Here is an 18,496-nt window from a genome sequence, read left to right as displayed (position 1 = left end):
GATACGAGTGGCTGGTTAGTAATTTCTATCTCCATCTCCGATGATCTAAAATTGTGTTGGCCAGTACAATAACCCCTAGCCACAGGTGACTATTGAGCACTTCACATGTTGATATTTTAAGTGGAGATATATAGTATGTGAAGGACACTCAAGATTTCTGGAAACTCAGGAGAAAGAAGACTGCAAAATATCTCATTAAAATTGTTTCATATTGTTTACCCTTTGAAATGATTGTATTTTGTATATGCTGGGTTATATAAAATACATTAAAATTAATTTCATCTGCTTTTTCTATTTTTTAATTTAAAAAATTTTAAGATCTTATTTATTTATTCATGAGAGACACAGAGAGACACAGGCAGAGGGAGAAGCAGGCTCCATGCAGGGAGCCCCATGTGGGACTGGATCCCAGGTCTCCACGATCAAGCCCTGCACTGAAGGCGACGCTAAACTGCTGAGCCACCCAGACTGCCCTGTTTTTCTCTTTTTAATGGAACTATTAGGAAAATTAAATTTTTATTGCTCACATTTGGGAATAGCATTATGTTTATATTGGGTGGCACTGGTCTAAATATTTACAACAGGAAAAGAAGGAAGAAAGAAGGGAGAAGGGGGAGAGGGACAGAGGGAGGAAGGAAGAAAGAAAAAAGAATCTGTAAGAACTAGAAGATAGAAGCCTTAGGGGTGCTTGGGTGGCTTAGTCGGTTGAGCATCCTACTCTTGATTTCAGTTCCAATCATGATCTCAGGGTCCTGAGGTGGAGCCCGGCCACTGGCTCTGCACTCAGCTAGGAGTTGGCTAGAGATTTTCTCTCCCTCTCCCTCTACCCCTCCCTCTGCTCATGCGTGCTCTCTCTCTCTCTCTCTCTCAATCTCGCTCAAGTAAATTAATCTTTTTAAAAAAGATATAAGCCTTGAAAGATGTTATAGTCGAAAAGTCCTTTCTATGCATAACACACCAATGGCAGAAAATGTAAGAGCCTGGGATTCTGTGTTTGGAGCACGGAGCCTGGCACTTAGCAAATGCCCTGTAAATGCCAGCTTGTAGTACTTGCAAGCTCAGTGGTCACCTCTCGTATTTTAGGCCACATACTAGGCGCTAGAGTTACAATGGTCAACAAACAGTCCGGCGTAATGAGGGGTTATGTGGCCTGATACCAAATAAGCAACAAGAAAATTTTTGCAAACTTTCATATTTTGTATTTATATTATTCTCATGGAACTGTAAGAGATTATGTTTTAATTTTCTTTCAAAGAATGTGTACATACGTCTCTCCACATCTGACCCTTATTAGAATAAGAAACAAGTATTTCTCTTTTGTTACTGTGAAAATTAACAGTCGTGGGATAGTGAAAGGCAGTTTTAGTTCCTCTGGCGAAAATTGCATTTTTAATATACTGTAAATGTGTCCAGCAACAAAAATTAATTTCAAAGCGCTCTCCTGGCATATATTTCTGTACCAAACATGTCATCCTCACACGAAATGATTCCTGAATGCTTCCACGGCATTGCATGACACCTGCGTGTGGCCCTTGCTGTGATTATGCTTACACACCTGCACGTATGCATCGGTTTGCATACAAGGATGCAGAGCAGCTGGGCCCATTTTTGAGCAGTCCCAGCATTTCCCCCTCAGCTTCCAGCCCCAGGCTCTCGGAGGAAGGAGCCTTAGGAAGCAGCCTTGCGGCTCAGGCCTGGCCTTTTGTCTGCTGATTACAATCTGAGCTGAGCTGCAGGATTTACATTGTAAAGGAACAGAAGCCCTGGCCCCAGAAACGGATCCAAGAGAGGAGGAGGAGGAGGAGGAAGAGGAGGAGGAGGAGGAGGAGGAGGAGGAGGGGGAGAAGGGGGAAGAGGAAGGAGGAGGGAGGAGGAAGAAGGAGGACGGAGGGGGAGGAGGGAGGAGGGACAGCAGGGGGAGGGGGAGGGGGGAGGAGGGAGGAGGAGGGAGAGGAGGGGGAGGGAGGGGGAAGAGGGAGGAGGAAAGAAGAGGAGGGGGAAGGAGGAGAGAGGGAGGAGGAAGAGAGGGAGAAGGAAGAGAGAGGGAGGAGGAGGTGGGAGGAGGAGGTGGGAGGGAAGAGGAGGAGGGAGGAGGCGGATGGAGGAGGAGGGAGGAGAGAGGAGGGGGAGGGAGGAGGCTGAAGAGGGAGGAGAAGGGAGGGGGGAAGAGGGAGGAGGAGGAAGGAGGGAAGAGGGATGGGGAGGAGGGAGGAGAGGAGGGAGTTTGGAGGAGAGGAGGGAGGAGGGAGGAGGAGGAAGCAGGAGGGAGGAGGCGGGAGGAGGAGGAGGGAAGAGGCGGGAGGAGGAGAAGGCAGAAGGGAAGAGGGATGTGGAGGAGGGAGGAGGTGGGAGGGGGAGAAGGGAGGAGGAGGAGGACAGAGGAGGGAAGAGGGATGGGGAGGAGGGAGGAGAGGAGGGAGGATGGAGGAGGAGGGAGGAGGAGGAGGGAAGAGGGATGGGGAGGAGGGAGGAGGGAGGAGGTGGGAGGGGGAGAAGGGAGGAGGAGGAGGACAGAGGAGGGAAGAGGGATAGGGAGGAGGGAGGAGAGGAGGGAGGATGGAGGAGGAGGGAGGAGGAGGAGGGAAGAGGGATGGGGAGGAGGGAAGTGGGAGGAGGAAGGAGAAGGAGGAGGAGGGAGCAGGAGGGAGGAGGTGGTAGGAGGAGGAGGAGGAGGAGGAGGAGGAGGAGGAGGGAGCAGAAAAGGCTTCCGGGAGCGAGCTGGGAGCCGCGCTGGGGGGCGGAGAGCCGAGGGAGGGGCGCAGGGCGGCCACCCTGGAGACCCGCGCTGGGTGCCGGGTGCGAGGTGCCCCAGATCCTGACCTGCTGACCCGCGCGGCCCGCGGACGGACCCTGGGCGGGGGGGGGGGGTGCTCCGGCCCTCGGCGGCCTTCCGAGCGGCCCAGCGGAGGACTTAGGACGCGTCCCCGCACCCCCGCCCGCGGGGCCGGCAGGTGCGCGGGGTCCTGCGCCCCGAAGCCGGGCAGGCCTCGAACCCGCCTCCCTCCGGTCCGTTTCTGCTCAAACTCTTAAAATAATAATAATAATATAATGATCTTTTTTTACGTGCCTCAGTTTACCCGGCGGCCCGCTGCCTCTGGCTCCCGCTGTCCCCGCCGCGTGCTGGGCGCACAGCCGGCTCGGGGAGAACCCTGGGGTCCGAGGGCAGATGCCCGGCGCCCACCCCGCCCGCGTAGACGGGTCTGCGAGGCTCCAGGCGGTGATGCTCCAGGCGGTGATGCCGCGCGGGCCCCAACACGACTCCCCAGTCCTCACGTTTGTGATGCCAACAGCCAGGGGAGCCTGGTGAAGGGGCTTTGTTCAACTTTTGTCCTGTTTCGTGTTTTGCTTTGAAATACTCCGTGTTCTTGGCAAGAAAGACATGCTCGGCTCAAATACACAAGCTCCCTTTACTGCAGCCCCCAGAATGGGGGCTGGGGCTGGGGGAGGAGGGGAGGCAGGGAGGCTGATACTGGGGGGAGGCAAGGGCGGAGGAGGGTGCCCCGGGAGCCTGGGGGAAACCCTGGAGCTCTGGTTAGGTTGCCCACTAGACTCACCAGGCAGCTTTAAATAATAATAATAATAAATAATAATAATAAAATACCCCTGTTTAGGCCCAATCCAGAATGATTCAAAGTGCATTCCTGGGCACCTGTAAGCAAGAAGCCCTCTGTCCTTTTTTTTTTTTTTTTTTTATAATAGTCACACACACAGAGAGAGAGGCAGAGACATAGGCAGAGGGAGAAGCAGGCTCCATGCACCGGGAGCCCGACGTGGGAATCGATCCCGGGTCTCCAGGATCGGCCCTGGGCCAAAGGCAGGCACCAAACCGCTGCGCCACCCAGGGATCCCCCTCCATCCTTGATCCAACCTGAGCCCCAGTCTCCACTTTCTCATCCTAACCCAGTAGGGTCAGTCTGAGGTCTCCAGGCCTCTAGGATTTAGTCAGTAGGGGCCCCAAAGCTCCAGCCTTCCTCTGTCCTTAACCACCGAACCTCGCGACCGTGACCGTTTGCTGGCCAGTCCCAGGTCCTGCTGGTGGCTTGGAAAATGACTAATAGTTTCCTCTTTAACTCTTGGAAGAGTACAGATTCAGATGGTAAATTATATGGTATATTATATGGTTTACCATTCAGATGGTAAATTATATGGTGAACTACACATATCAACAGGGAAGGCCCCGCCGAGCCCAGGGTAGTGCTTCCTGAGACTCCTTCCAGCAACAATTCCAATATTCTTTTACTGTCCACCCTCCACAAACGACTCTCTTTCCAGTCCTTTCTTCTTTCTCTTGCATCAGATAAGGCTTTTTAAATGCCCTCCAGAGTCCATTTCCTCCTTCTCCACACACCCTCCTCACAAATCCCAAGAATTGTCTGCTCTTGGCCTTCACACTTTAGACCTGCAGCTTCAAGATTGCCTCTGGTTTGTCCTGTTGGTGGCGAGGGGCAGGCAGCGAGACAGCAAGGTCGCCTCCAGTTCTGGGGGCAGGCCACCACTTGCTTCTCCCCAGACCTCGGATGACCAGACAGAAGGCCGATGGAAGCATGCCCACAGAGGAATGGTGACCCCCTAACGCGGAACCTCACACTACTACAAACAGAAGAACGAGAAGCCCCATGGGCCTTCTAGATTCATCCAAATCACAGTCTTTGCACTAAGGAACGCAGAGGCCGGAAACTGCTGCCTACGTCTTCCCTATCCTGCCCTTTCTTCTGGCTGGACCCCCACACAGTGAACCCTAATGCCGATCCCACATGGCACGAGTGTCGCCTTCCCCTCTCCCTTGGCCCCCCCTCCTTGGATGACCCCTGGCGCTCGCCCTGGACTCCCTCTCTTTCTGGTGATTCCTCAAGCTCACAGGCCCAGACTGGAAGCTACCACTTGGGGCAAAGATGATGACACCCAGGCCAACTCCGGCACAGAGCCTCTAATGTGGTCACAAGTGTCCTTGAGTTTTCTCCACTTTTACTGCCTGAACTGCCTTCTTCTCACCAAAGTTCAGAAGATTTCTGTGCAGGGCTGCTCCGAAGAAGTGAATCTGTCTTCACTCTCAAGCACACTTCTCTTCATGAAGAAAAAGAAAAGAAGAAAGAAAGAAAGAAAGAAAGAAAGAAAGAAAGAAAGAAAGAAAGAAAGAAAGAAAGAAAGAAAGAAAGAAAGAAAGAAAGAAAGAAGAAAGAAAGAAAAGAAAGAAAAGAAAGAAAATTCCAAGGTTGCTGGGGGCAGCCCGGCAGGGTGACAGGGGGAGCAGGGTAGGCCGGCGAGCACCCGCCGCTGGCAGGAGTATCCAGCGTCTCTTCTCTTCCCATGAACTGCTGCTATTGAGGGATACTGGTCCTAAATGCTAGATCTTTCCATTTCTCAAGAAAAAGAGAGAGAGAGAGATCCAGATTCTGGTGAGCAATCTATTAATTTTTTAAGTATTGGCCACTAATTCTTAAAAATTTAAGTTCTACACTGGTTAAACAAAACCCTGTGCCTAGGATCTGGTCCCCTGTTTGCCAGTTCACAACGGCCTTTCTAGTGGATTCTCGGGGGAAACTGTTGCAGAATGTGATTTTAAGATGGGAAAATCATCTGAGGCAACCCCACATGCAATCAGGGGGTGTGAAACTGTAAAGGATATCCTGGAAATCTATGGATGCTGGTGTTTATACATAAAAACAACAGTAGAAACAACAGGAATTCCTATTAAGTGACAAATGGCCATTTAAGAACATCTTTTAATGAAAGGAGATTTTAAACATGCTGTAAGAGGTCCACTGTGCACGCTTTTGTGCCTGAACATTTCATTTTTCATAAACAAAAAGCCTCTAATTGTCTTCCATTTTAAAACATCTTTGTCAGCAAAGATATTAAGGAGGTAGTTAGAGGGGAAAATAATGACACTCTAAAAGTTGGCAGTGCAATCAGTTAATCTCTTATCCCTTATGACAGTTTGTATTTTGAGTGACAATGAAGGTTTTCAACCTTACACATATGGTAGCTTTATTCTTGAGCAAGGTAATTAAGAAAACACAGTATTAAAAAAAAAAAAAAGAAAACAGTATTATCCACTATTATTGGACACTAACTTTTTAAAAAAAATCAAGAGGTAATGCTTTAATATTTCAACAAATGCAAGACTTTGAAATGCAAAGTATTTCAACCTGGAATGGCAAAAATGGCTGAGAGACTAAACCTCTAGAAGGTGATTTCTCAACGTCAGGACTATTGACTTTTAGTGTTAAGTTAATCTTTGGATGTGGAGGGCTGTCCTGTACACTGCAGGCTGCTGGGCAGCATCCCTGGTCTCTCCCTACTGGATACCAATGGTACCCTCTCCAATCCCTGTTCAAAACAACCAAAAAGTATCTCCACTGTTGAATATCTCCTGGGGGCCAAACTTGCCCCCAGCTGAGAACCATCACTCTAGAGGAAAGTCCATATATCACAACTTGGATTTTGAGTTTCCTAAAAAAGTCCTAAAATGGCATTTCACACAAAAGGAAAGATATTGGACTGCTGACTTTATTTAAGTCCTCAGGTGATTGTGGGGGTTGGGGAGGCAACTCGTCTTTTGGGGCAAAAGCAGTGAAGCTACACTGACAAGAAAGTTGCGATGGGGGGCAGCTGGGGTTGGCCTGAGATATGAAATCCACTCTTTTCCTTAAAAATGATGCCTCAACAAGCAGGATTCTAATAGAGGTCTATCAGGCCAGGCAGCAACATCTAGTAGCTTCCAAATTAAAGATGCAGAACTCCAGCCTTCCTCTGGCCATGTCTGAGATGAAATTTCAACATGTAAGATGAGTTGATACCGAACAGTTAGATATTTAAGAGGGAATTCTTTTTTTTTTTTTTCTTTTCCATTTTGGAAAGAAAACATTTTTCCAGAAAAACATGAAAGGTTATAATAGCTGTTTGAAATCAGTAACTTTCAATTTTTCTTTGTGGTTATGGAAGAAATCATCAATTCCATTTCTCAATAGAACCTCATAAACACAATAGGCCAAATGCCAGAAGAGAAATTAAATGGCTATACAATCCTCAAGGGAAGACATACTTTAACTATGAAGTATTCACACCAAACCTCAAGAACAGTACACGAAAGAGAATGAGCTAGAGTATGTGGCGTTCACGTTTGCTGTTTTGACAGCACTGTTTATCAAAATAACGACAATTTTCAAAGGAAAGACTACTTAATTTTTGCTATATTGCTTTTCTGTCTGGTAGGAACTATAAAGAATAAGTTCACTAAGTTTTGGGTTGAGTTTTAGTTTACCTAACTGGTTTCACCAGTTAAATATTTCAGAATCGTATCTTCTAGTCTTCTTTTCAGATTTTGTTAGGGTAAAATCTGTTTCGATGATACTGTAATGGTGGATACATGTCATTTTGCCAAAACCCATCAAAGGTACCACACAAGAGTGAACACGAATGTAATCTATAGACTTCACCTAACAATAATGTATCGATATTGACTCATCAATTGTAAAATATATACTACGCTAATGCAAGATGTTAATAATAGGGGAATCTGGGGAAGGTGGGTAGAGGTGTGGGGGTGGATATATGGGAATCTCTGCTCACTTTTCCTATAAAATTTAAACTGCTCTAAATAATAAAGTCTATTAATTGTTAAAAGTCTGTTTTGAAATTTTATAATAAAAAGCCCAATAACGTCAAAACTCCTTAAGTGTCTTTTAACTAGGTCTTTTCAAAACTGATCCATGCCCTACTTATTCACCGCTAGAAGATGATTGCTCAAGATGAAGTAGAGAGAGGACAAGGCTTTCTTCCTTGTCCAAGCCTGGCCACAGAGTGCTCTATTCAAACTCATGGAAAATACTCTGAGCATTGTGAGTAGCAGGCCTCCAACTGCATTATATTTATGTGTTTTCCTCATCTTGGCAATTTCACATGCTTTTATGTTTTCTCACAAAATCACTTAAAGTAAAATCATTCACTTAGAATGATTTATAATGTGTTTCACATGATAGGCTACATTTGTTTCTTATTAACAGCATATAATACGGGCTAGAGAAACTACAAGTAATGATGAATCAGAGAGTTTTTGCTTGGACTTCATCTACATTAATAGCCAACAAGTTGTTGTGCTAACATATAATAAATATGTTTGCTCAGTGGCATTCTATTCACCCTGTCATAAAAACTATTGGTCCCTTTTCATTCGTGATTTTATTAATTTGAGTCTTTTTTCTTTTGCTTTTAATAAGGCTGGCTAATGGTATATCTATCTTATTAATTCTTTCAAAGAACTAACTCCTGCTTTTGTTGATCTGTTCCACAGTTCTTCTGGTCTCTATTTAATTGAGTTCTGCTCTAATCTTTGCTAACTCTCTTCTTCTGCTGGGTGTAGGATCTATTTGCTGTTCTTTCTCCAGCTCCTTAAGGTGCAAGGGTAGCTTTTGTATTTGAGTTCTTTCCAGTTTTTTGATGGAAATCTCACAGAGGAAGACGTAGACATAGCCAACAAGCACATGAGAAAATGCTCCGCATCACTGGCCATCAGGGAAATACAAATCAAAACCACAATGAGATCCCACCTCACACCAGTGAGAATGGGGAAAATTAACAAGACAGGAAACAACAGATGTTGGAGAGGATGTGGAGAAAGGGGAACCCTCTTGCACTGTTGTTGGGAATGTGAACTGGTGCAGCCACTCTGGAAAACTGCGTGGAGGTTCCTCAAAGAGTTAAAAATAGATCTGCCCTATGACCCAGCAATTGCACTGCTGGGGATTTACCCCAAAGATACAGATGCAGTGAAACGCCGGGACACCTGCACCCTGATATTTGTAGCAGCAGTGTCCATGATAGCCAAACTGTGGAAGGAGCCTCGGTGTCGATCAAAAGATGAATGGATAAAGATGTGGTCTATGTATTCAATGGAATATTCCTCAGCTATTAGAAACGGCAAATACCCACCATTTGCTTTGACATGGATGGAACTGGAGGGTATTATGCTGAGTGAAATAAGTCAATCAGAGAAGGACAAACATTATATGGTCTCATTCATTTGGGGAATATAAAAATTATTGAAAGGGAATAAAAGGGAAAGGAGAGAAAATGAGTGAAAATATCAGAGAGGGTGACAAAACATGAGAGGGACCTAACTCTGGGAAACGACAAGGGGTGGTGGAAGGGAGGTGGGCGGGGGGTGGGGGTGACTGGGTGATGGGCACTGAGGGGGGCACTTGGCAGGATGAGCACTGGGTGTTATGTTATATGTTGGCAAATTGAACTCCAATTAAAACAAACAAAACTATTGGTCCCGGGTTTTGTCTCTGCCATATGGGAGATTTTCAACAAAGAAATTTCTTGGATGGTTGTGAGAGGGTGTCCAAGCTAGCTGACCCTTACTAGTCATAGGAGGGCTCAGAGCAAGGCTTCATATTAGATTCTCTGAGGGGAGAGAGCAATCTGAAGAAAGATTTAAGTGATCCTGGATTCAGGAGATACGTAGTCTAGTTGGAAGGCAAGAGCTTTCATTTATGACAAACATTAAGAATACACCCAGTGCAGCTAGGAGAAAGTGCAACTGAACCCAAGAGTAAGCTAGTGCAAATAAGTGCCAAATACTTAGTGTTAGGAGGCACAGAACAAGGTGGTAAACTCGTGGGCTCTGGACTGCTAAAGACTGGGGATGTACTCTACTTTGTGGAGCCCTGGGCATGTTACTTCACCTCTCTGGCTTTCAAATCCTGCATCTGTACAGCAAAGCAAGGTGAGGTCATGTCTTTCAAGAGCTAGATTCATGGCAAGTATGTAATAAGTCATGGCTTTGTCATCATTAGGACAAGGGATAATAGTAACAATAGTTATATATTCTGAAAAAGGTGCACATTTCCCAGAAGGTGAGACATAGCTCTGTGGAAAGTAAGGATATTCGGTTTCACGGTATATTCATTTCCAAGGCAGGAGAAAGGAACGAGGTACACTTTGAGGTAAGACTAAGAAAGGGAAGTTCCTTTGGGGGATTTATATGAAATAAAATCAATGCAGTGTTGACATCGTTTAGGAAATAACATCTGAAGGTTCAGTGGAGGAGAGCAAAAGGTAGAAAGAGAATTGTTCAGGAGTCAGAAGACCTGCGTTCTAGACTAAGTTTTACCTTAAAGTCTTAATTCCTCCCCTGATAGCTCTGTGACTCTGGGCAGAGCAAATCTTCTCCAGGACTTCAGTTGTTTACCAGTGAAATTGGATGTGCGGTCTCTGAGAATAACTCAAAACCTGCGGCAAATAGGAGTTCAAGTCCTTGGGCATAAAAGGGGCATGATTAACCCAGGAATGTGTTGGAATGGGAAACAGACAGGGAAGGACTAAATCAGACCATGAGTTACATTTACGAAGCCACTCTTACAATAGGGGATCAGGAGGGACAGAATCCTTTAACTTGGTGCAGGAATGGAAATCAAGGGGCCCATGAGTTGGGAGAATGAGAATGACATGAAAATTACTGAAATCGAGAGATGGTAATTATTTGTAGAAGAAAAGGAACATGATAAGCTTATTTTTTAAAGAAGTGCCAGAACGTGGCAGGACATCATTAATATTGACTAATGAGCAATAAATTAGATTTAGTGATTTGATATAAGAATAGATTACATTACACATTTTAATTACCGCTTTATCATTTTAAACATTTTCTAAAAACTGATTATGAAATTCGCATCAGAGCACAAAGGTTCAAAGATAGCCAAGACAAATTTGAAGGAAAAAAATAGAAGCAAGGATTTGCTTCATTAGCTATCACAATTAGTTACCACTGTATCAACTAAAATAATGTGGTATTAGGGGAAGATCAGCTTATCAAGGAATGGAAAAGAAGTCGGACCTACCTATCAGCGAATGAAAACACCTAATCTTACATTGGACTTTGGTGCATGCAGAGGTGGTTTTAAGTAGCTTCACCAACCATATAGAAAACAATATAATTAGAACCCTACCTCTTGTACTTAAAAAAACAAAAATTCTAAATGAATTCCAATGGTTTACAGACATAAATGTGAACACACGATAAATATCTTTTTGTCATTTGAAGACGGAAGGAGTTCTTAAACCAAGCTCAGAAAGTAAAAAATCATAAAAGAAAAGATTGGTTAATTTGACTGTTATTGTTGGTGAGATTTAAATTTGGAGAGCAATCTGGTGGTATCTAGGAAAGCTGAAGATGCATGTGCTCTAGACCCAGAACCTCCAACTGTTATTGCAAACTTTAAAGAAACTTGAATATTTGTACATAAGGAGATGTGCTGTACTGCCTATAGCAGTGAAAAATTGGCAGCAACATAAAGACACATTAGAGGAATGGATAAAGTCAATGATGATGGAACTCTCATACCTGTTAAATTAGATAAATTTGACCTACATGCATCCATATGGATAGAATTTAAAAACAAAATATTGAATGAAAAAAAAAGCAAGCTTGAAGTATGATACCATCATTTATGAGCATTTTAAGAGCTCACAAAAATACTATATACCAACTATGGATTCATATGTATGTAGTACAAATGTTGACGATAGATGGGCCTGGTATCTTCCTACTTCAGGATAGAAGTTATTTTGGAGAGAGAGGAAGGGAAATAACACCAGGGAAGGGTTTAAATATTCTCCAACTGTATGTGCCTGTGTTTATTTTTTTTAACAATAAAGAAAATCTGAGTGATGTGTGATGAATATTTATCATATTACTATTTATATTTTTCCATGTGTTTAAAATATCAAAATAAAGAATTGTTGTTAGAAAGGTACAGTGGGAAAACTGTTATCACTCTACAATTTAAATATTACCTTTGTTTGAATTTTAACGAATGATAACTACTGTCTTGGCAATGCTTGGGAGTTTTACTTCAAATTTTCAGAGTTTTGTCTTTCTTTTTGTTAAATTTTGGGTTTGGGCTTTAGTTCTCCATTTTGTAAACTATTGAATAAAAATCTCATGGGATGTGAAATGCCATAAAGCACTGGTAGCTATATCACAGAAGCATTCTTGGCTTGTAAAGATTCACTGTATGGCTCCACTTCAATGTTGACCACTAAGTAAATGATCAGAGGCTCCTACCAATCGGAAGTATGAGGGGGTTAACAAAATTCAGTTCACTGAAATGTACTCTCCAATCCCTTTCAAACACGTAAAACGAGGTGCCGTGTAAAATGAGGTACACCTGTAAATTCCAAAGTGCTACTCAGGCTCCTGGGACTACAGACCCCTTTGATCTTGTCACAAATTGGCTCCTGGAAACCAGAAGGCCTCCTGGACTCAAGTCTCCAGGGACCTTACCCTGAAGCATCTCAAAACAAATAAAGTGGCTGAGACAGATGCTGGACCCAGACAGAATGGCAACCATTTCACAAAATTAACCCCCAAACGATGTGAACAGACAATTCTCCCCATGTAATTATGGCTTTTGTTACTTCTCCCCCATGAAAGCATTCTATTGCTTTGGTTTAAATGCCACAGATAGAGGCATTCAGCCTCTCCTGGCAATATTTCTGATCCATATTTCAATAGATTATCCTGAATTGGCCTCCTGGAAGCATTTATGCTGACCCGTTTTGAAAACCTCTCTGTCAGCCCTCCCCCTTACCTGCTAACGCCCAGCTCTAATGGATGAAAGCAGGGGGTGATGATAATCACTGTCTGCCCGCCCGAGCGCAGTGCCTGAGTCTGCAAAACAGCCCGTCTGGAGGGGGGGATAAAAACCCACAACACGGAAATAAGGAGTGTAATTCAATGAATACTTGGGAACCAAGTTGGAGGGTTTCTTTTTCGTTTGAAAAAAAGGAGTAGTGATACCAGAAGCAGGATTATGAAAAAGAAAGAGCTGGTAAAAATAGGATCTTTGTGAATTAGAATAGCAAGGCCATTTCAAATTGAATTACACAGGATCATGGCAATTAGAATCGAAAAAGATCTCTCAGTCTTTCTCTGTCAAAGCATGATTACTCCCCACGGTATATTCTCCCGAGCTTAGTCTAGTCCAATTTTAAATGATTCAAGTGATGGAGGCTTCTTGGCTTCTCCTGGGATATCACTTCACAGTCTAAAATAGCTAACTACGACGGGAGCCCCTCTATGTATATTTTTTTGCCTTATTTCCATTATTCTGTTTTGTATTTCCCCAATCCACCTGAAAACTACTTGAATTTAATTTTGAGTAGGTACAGTATACATTTAAAAAATCAAACCCAGACCCTGAGACTGGGACTTTTCAAATAGACTAATAATGTCTCTCTTTCTCTCTCTCTCCCCATTCCTCCCACTCTCCCCAATTAAATACACACATATATATACACACAAACATATACACATCATATATGTATGCACATATACACAATTAGAAAATATTACACAGCTGCAATATGTTTATGAGAAAATTTAATAAAGACCCCTAACTTTTAGGTCACCAATTAATGAAACAAGTATCAATTGCCTTTAACTGATAAAGGAGCAACAAACTATAAACTTATGTTATGGCCCTTTGTGAATATTATATTTACTGCATGTGAGTAAAAGAATATGATCTTTTACTATAGTGTTTACTGTAGCTTATTCAGAGTAAATGATATTGGATACACAATTGATACTAATGCCATAAATATATTTGTAAAGATTATTTTTTTCAAACTTTTTTTGCACTCATTGAAACAATAGTGACATATTTTTTTGTGGATGGACTCATTCTTACACTAAATTTGGTTTGAGCTTTGAGTAAGTTGTAGAGCCTAAGGGAACAGCTTGGGGTGTTCAAGGTTAATGGAGGTTGCTTAAGGGTATTTAAATTTGATCAAGGGATGTATATAGCTTTCCATGTCCTTGCCAAAGAGCTTCCCTGAAGTGTTTTTCACACCTGCCAATCAACCAACCAATATCCAATCAGGTAGGAGGATGGGAACCCTGGAATAAGGGGACAAAGAAGGTAAACAAATGATTTGAGGTTTCATTAGAAAGACAGAATTCACTATTTTCATGGGCATGACTTGCTATGTCATCAATTCCTAAAATTTTTGAGCTGGAAGGAATCTTAGAGCTAGAAATCTTTGAATTAGAATCATCTATCTCCATGATTACACAGTAGTGGGCTAAATAACTATAAAGAGAGTTTGTGCGGCAATTTAAATTTTTAAATTTGTAGCTGGGTGAATTTTAGTTAAATATGAGGATTGAACATGTTTCTACATCAAATTTCTCCATAAATCTTATAAAGATTACAACAAAGATATTTAAAAGAACAAAGAGAATGTGAGAGAAGACAGTAGCTAAGGAGATATATCTACTCATTTTTTGGAAGATGAAAGCAAATGGCATGGTAACTGAATGAGTTATATAGAGAAAGCTAATAATAGCTAATGATTTTTGAGCATTTATTATGTGCGAAGCATTATTATAAAAGCTTCACACAATTTAATTCAGTTAGCTCCCACAGCACTCTGAGGTAAGTAGCATTATTCTCTCCATTTAATAGGTGATGATCTTGAGGCACAGTGGGTCCATGAGAAAGCCGTTAATTGGTGGAAACTGGTTCATAAACCCAGAGGATCTAACTCCCACATCCGTGCACAGGAGAAGAGAAATGACAGGCAAGGCAAATTGCCCTATCAAACCCCAAAAAGACAATGCAATGGAAGAGCCTTCGCTGTGGAAGAAGGAGAGGTAGTAGTGAATACACTGGTTGAAAGACTAGGGAGAAAATATTTAGATGCACAGCACACTCCCTTTACTACACCAAGTGAAAGGAGATTTTAAACACCCAAGTGGGTCCAAAAATTGGAAGATTCTTAACAGCAGAAACAGAATGTCCTTTACAAAATGCAATACAGACATTGTGTAGGTTCCCATTGAAAAGTCAGATAGCCGCCCAATATCACACAGTGGTGCTTAACTCTCTACAACCCCACCCAGTACAGAGAACTTGCGGTGAGACCCTACTGCACCACTCTCCATGTCTGTTTCTGTGGACTGCTTTATCTCTTGCTAATAGGTTGCTTTTCCCTGGGTTTTTAGTGTCTCATTTTTGACCAAATGTAGCACATGCATGAGTCCAATGGAGACTAGAGATAATTCTGCTTGAATACCCATAAGAAAAAACAAATGAGTCTTGACTCCTACCCAACACCACATGCAAAATTAATTAGAGGTGGATCATAGATCTAAACATAAAACAATTAAGCTTTTAGAAGTGATAGAAAAATGTATTCATGACTTTGTAGTAGCAGAGATTTCTTAAAAGGCGCAAAAGGCCCTAATCCTAAAAGAATGGGTGGATGGATTGGACTTTACTAAAATTAAGGAACTTGGTTCATCAAGAAACACCATTAAGAGTGAAAGATAAAGACACAAACAGGAACAATATAACTGTAATTCAGATATCTGACAAAACACTTATGAGACCAGGCAAAAAAGCTCCTTCAAATACATAAAAGAGAACCTAATGTAATAATTAAGTGAAAACTTGAAAACAAACATCACAAGAGTATATATCCGAAAATTCAATAAGCATAGGAAAAAACGCTCAACAGCAACAGTCATCAGGGATATGTAATTTAAAATGACGATGGGAAATCACTGTAAAACCACCAAAGTGGCTTAAATGAAAAAGACTGTATCAAGTTTTGGTGAGAATTACGAGCAATTCAAACTCATACATTGCTAATTGATGCAAGTATAAGTTGATACAACCAGTTGGGAATATGGTTTTGAAGTACCTACTAAATCTAAATAAACACCTGTTCTACAAGTCATCAGTTCGACTCCTAGCTACACAACTGAAGAAGTGGGTTTATACGTCCACTGAAATACATGTAAAAGAGTATTCGCAGAAACTTTATTCACAATATCCTCAAACTGGAAACAGTCAAAATATCCTTTGTGAGAAAATGGATTTAAAAAGGGTAGTATATTTATATGGTCGAATAATAAACAGTTATTCAAAAAGCTAAAAAAAGAGAAAAAATTACCACTCTATGCAACAAAATCAATAAATCTCACAAGCAATATTTTTAGTGAAAGGCAGATATAAAAACAAATATACTAAGATTCAATTTATATGAAGTTTAAATATAGGCCAAAGTATCTATGGTATTAGTAGTTAAAATCCGGGGTGGGGAGGAGCCTTATCTGTGGTACTGGACCGTGCTCTATGCTATGATTGTGTTGGTCATATGAATTCACGCATGGGTAGAAAGTCATCAAGCTGTGCACTTAATATCAGTGCACATGACTGAATATACATTATACTCAATGAAAAAAATGTGTAAGTTTTGTGGGTTTTTTAAATTTTATTTACCTATTCATGAGACACATGAGCCCCATGTGGAACTCCATCCCAGGACCCCGAGATCACAACTTGAGCCAAAGGCGGATTCTCAACCACTGAACCACCCAAGTGCCCCTGAAAGTTTTTTTTTTTTTTTTTTTTGTAAAGTGTCAGCAAGGATCACAACACATTTAAAGAAAATCTCTAAGACAACAAAATGAAACAAAACAGACTGTCATTTTTTTTCCAGAGTCAGGAGGATATATACATCTATGAAATAGAAAGCAGTGATTCAAAATAAAACAAAGCTAACAAGCAAAAAACAAAGAACAGAGAACAAGAAATAGCCTTTGAGGAAAAAAATAGGTAAAGTGTAAAAATTCCATAGAAAATAAGGGTAAGGAAATTATCTAGAAAACAGAACAATTGGGAGATAGTCCATAAGAGTTAAAAGATGTTTAAACAGCTTAGTCACTGCAGGCAAGTGGGCTCATTGCAGGCCACAGAGGTCCTTGCTTTCCATAACCTCTGTCCGAGCCTGGGAGGGACCCGGCCTATTCTGTGACAAGACTGCTTACTGACTGCAACACTGGTATTTTTGTTTGTTTGTTTTTTTACTAGATTATTTATATCAATTCATCTTGGTAACACCTATTTCCTTGTGAAATATAATTCGCCAATATAGCTTTTTGAAGAAAATTGAGAAGACACATTAATTTTACTAAATTTTATTTGGTAGCTGAAATGTTCCAAAGCTGGAGGTCTATAGAAGAGGGAGAGGGTGTGGTACACAAGCGATGAATCACCTCAAAGCAATATTTCACTGCATGTCAACCAACAGGCATTTGAATAAAAATTTGAAGGAAGAAAAAAAAGACAGAGAGGGAGAGAATAATAAATATAGTTCCTAGGAGTTAAAATACAAAAACAAAACCATAAGAGAGCGATGGGAAGAGTTCCACGTAGGTCTTTGAGGTGTATCACCGCACTTTTTATCCCTTAAGCCTCTGTATTATCCACTTTAGAATACTGCATACAATCCCTGCAAAATCATTTCTGCTTTCCTATTTCCTTAGATAAATGATGTACATTTGCAAACATTTTGAGTAATACTGTAAGACACAAATAGAAAAATCAACCATAACTCTTCTGCACAGAGATGATCACTATTGATACTTAGTTAAGAAATCTTAAAGTCTCAAAAAAAAAAAAAAGAATTCTTAAAGTCTCTAATCTTTCTCTCTCACCATAGGTACATTTTAGGGGACAAAATTGAGATCATGCTGTACATACAAGCTTGAACCTTTTTTTTCACTTAATGCATTGTGGTCATCTTCCTATATATATATAAAATCATTTTTAATTGATAATATTTCATCATATGAATGGTCCATGACTTATTTGCCATTATGTTATTTTTGGACATTTAGTTTGCTTTGATTTAAAATATTATAAGTGCTATAAATTATGATAATAACATAAAACATTTGTACATCTGATTCTTATTGCCAGATTGCCTTTTAGAAATGTTATCTAAATTCACATTCATATTAGGCTCTGAGTGAAGTGTCTTTTTTGTGAAGCCCCAGCCAAATTTGGAAATGTTCATTTTTGTAAAATCTTCAACAATCAAAAAGAAAAAAAAAAGTAACATGGCTCTTTAAACTTGAATTTCTATGTTCATTGTATCGTTGAACATTTCTTCATTTGATTATTGGCATTTTTATTTTCTTCTTTTCTGAATTGCCCATTTGTGATATTTTCCCCAAGTTTCAGTTGGGGTTTTCTTCTTTTTCTTATTACTATGTAAGAGCTTTAATAGATTAAGGTTATTAAGATAAACAATGTTTAAATGTGTTTTTTTCTTTTGTTGTTTTTCTTTGTGACAAATTACACATGTCCCCATGAAGCAAAATTTATGAACACCTTATAAGGTAAGTGGAAGAACAGAGTCAAAGGAATCGACAGAAAGCTTATACTATCTTAGTGTGGCTACATTTGAAAAAACATAGCTAAAGATGGCATCAGCCAATCAAGAGGGGGAAGGAGGCTGGAAGACAATGATTCTCATGGATGAAGTGTATTTGGGGAGCTTCCCAAATATTTGTCTTACATAAGCAGAGCAATAATAAGATAAAGTCTCGGGATCCCTGGGTGGCGTAGTGGTTTGGCGCCTGCCTTTGGCCCAGGGCGCGATCCTGGAGACCCGGGATCGAATCCCACATCAGGCT

This window comes from Vulpes lagopus, chromosome 4, assembly GCF_018345385.1.
Source record: "Vulpes lagopus strain Blue_001 chromosome 4, ASM1834538v1, whole genome shotgun sequence".
Lineage (NCBI taxonomy): Eukaryota > Metazoa > Chordata > Mammalia > Carnivora > Canidae > Vulpes > Vulpes lagopus.
Note: the sequence above shows the minus strand (reverse complement) of the source record.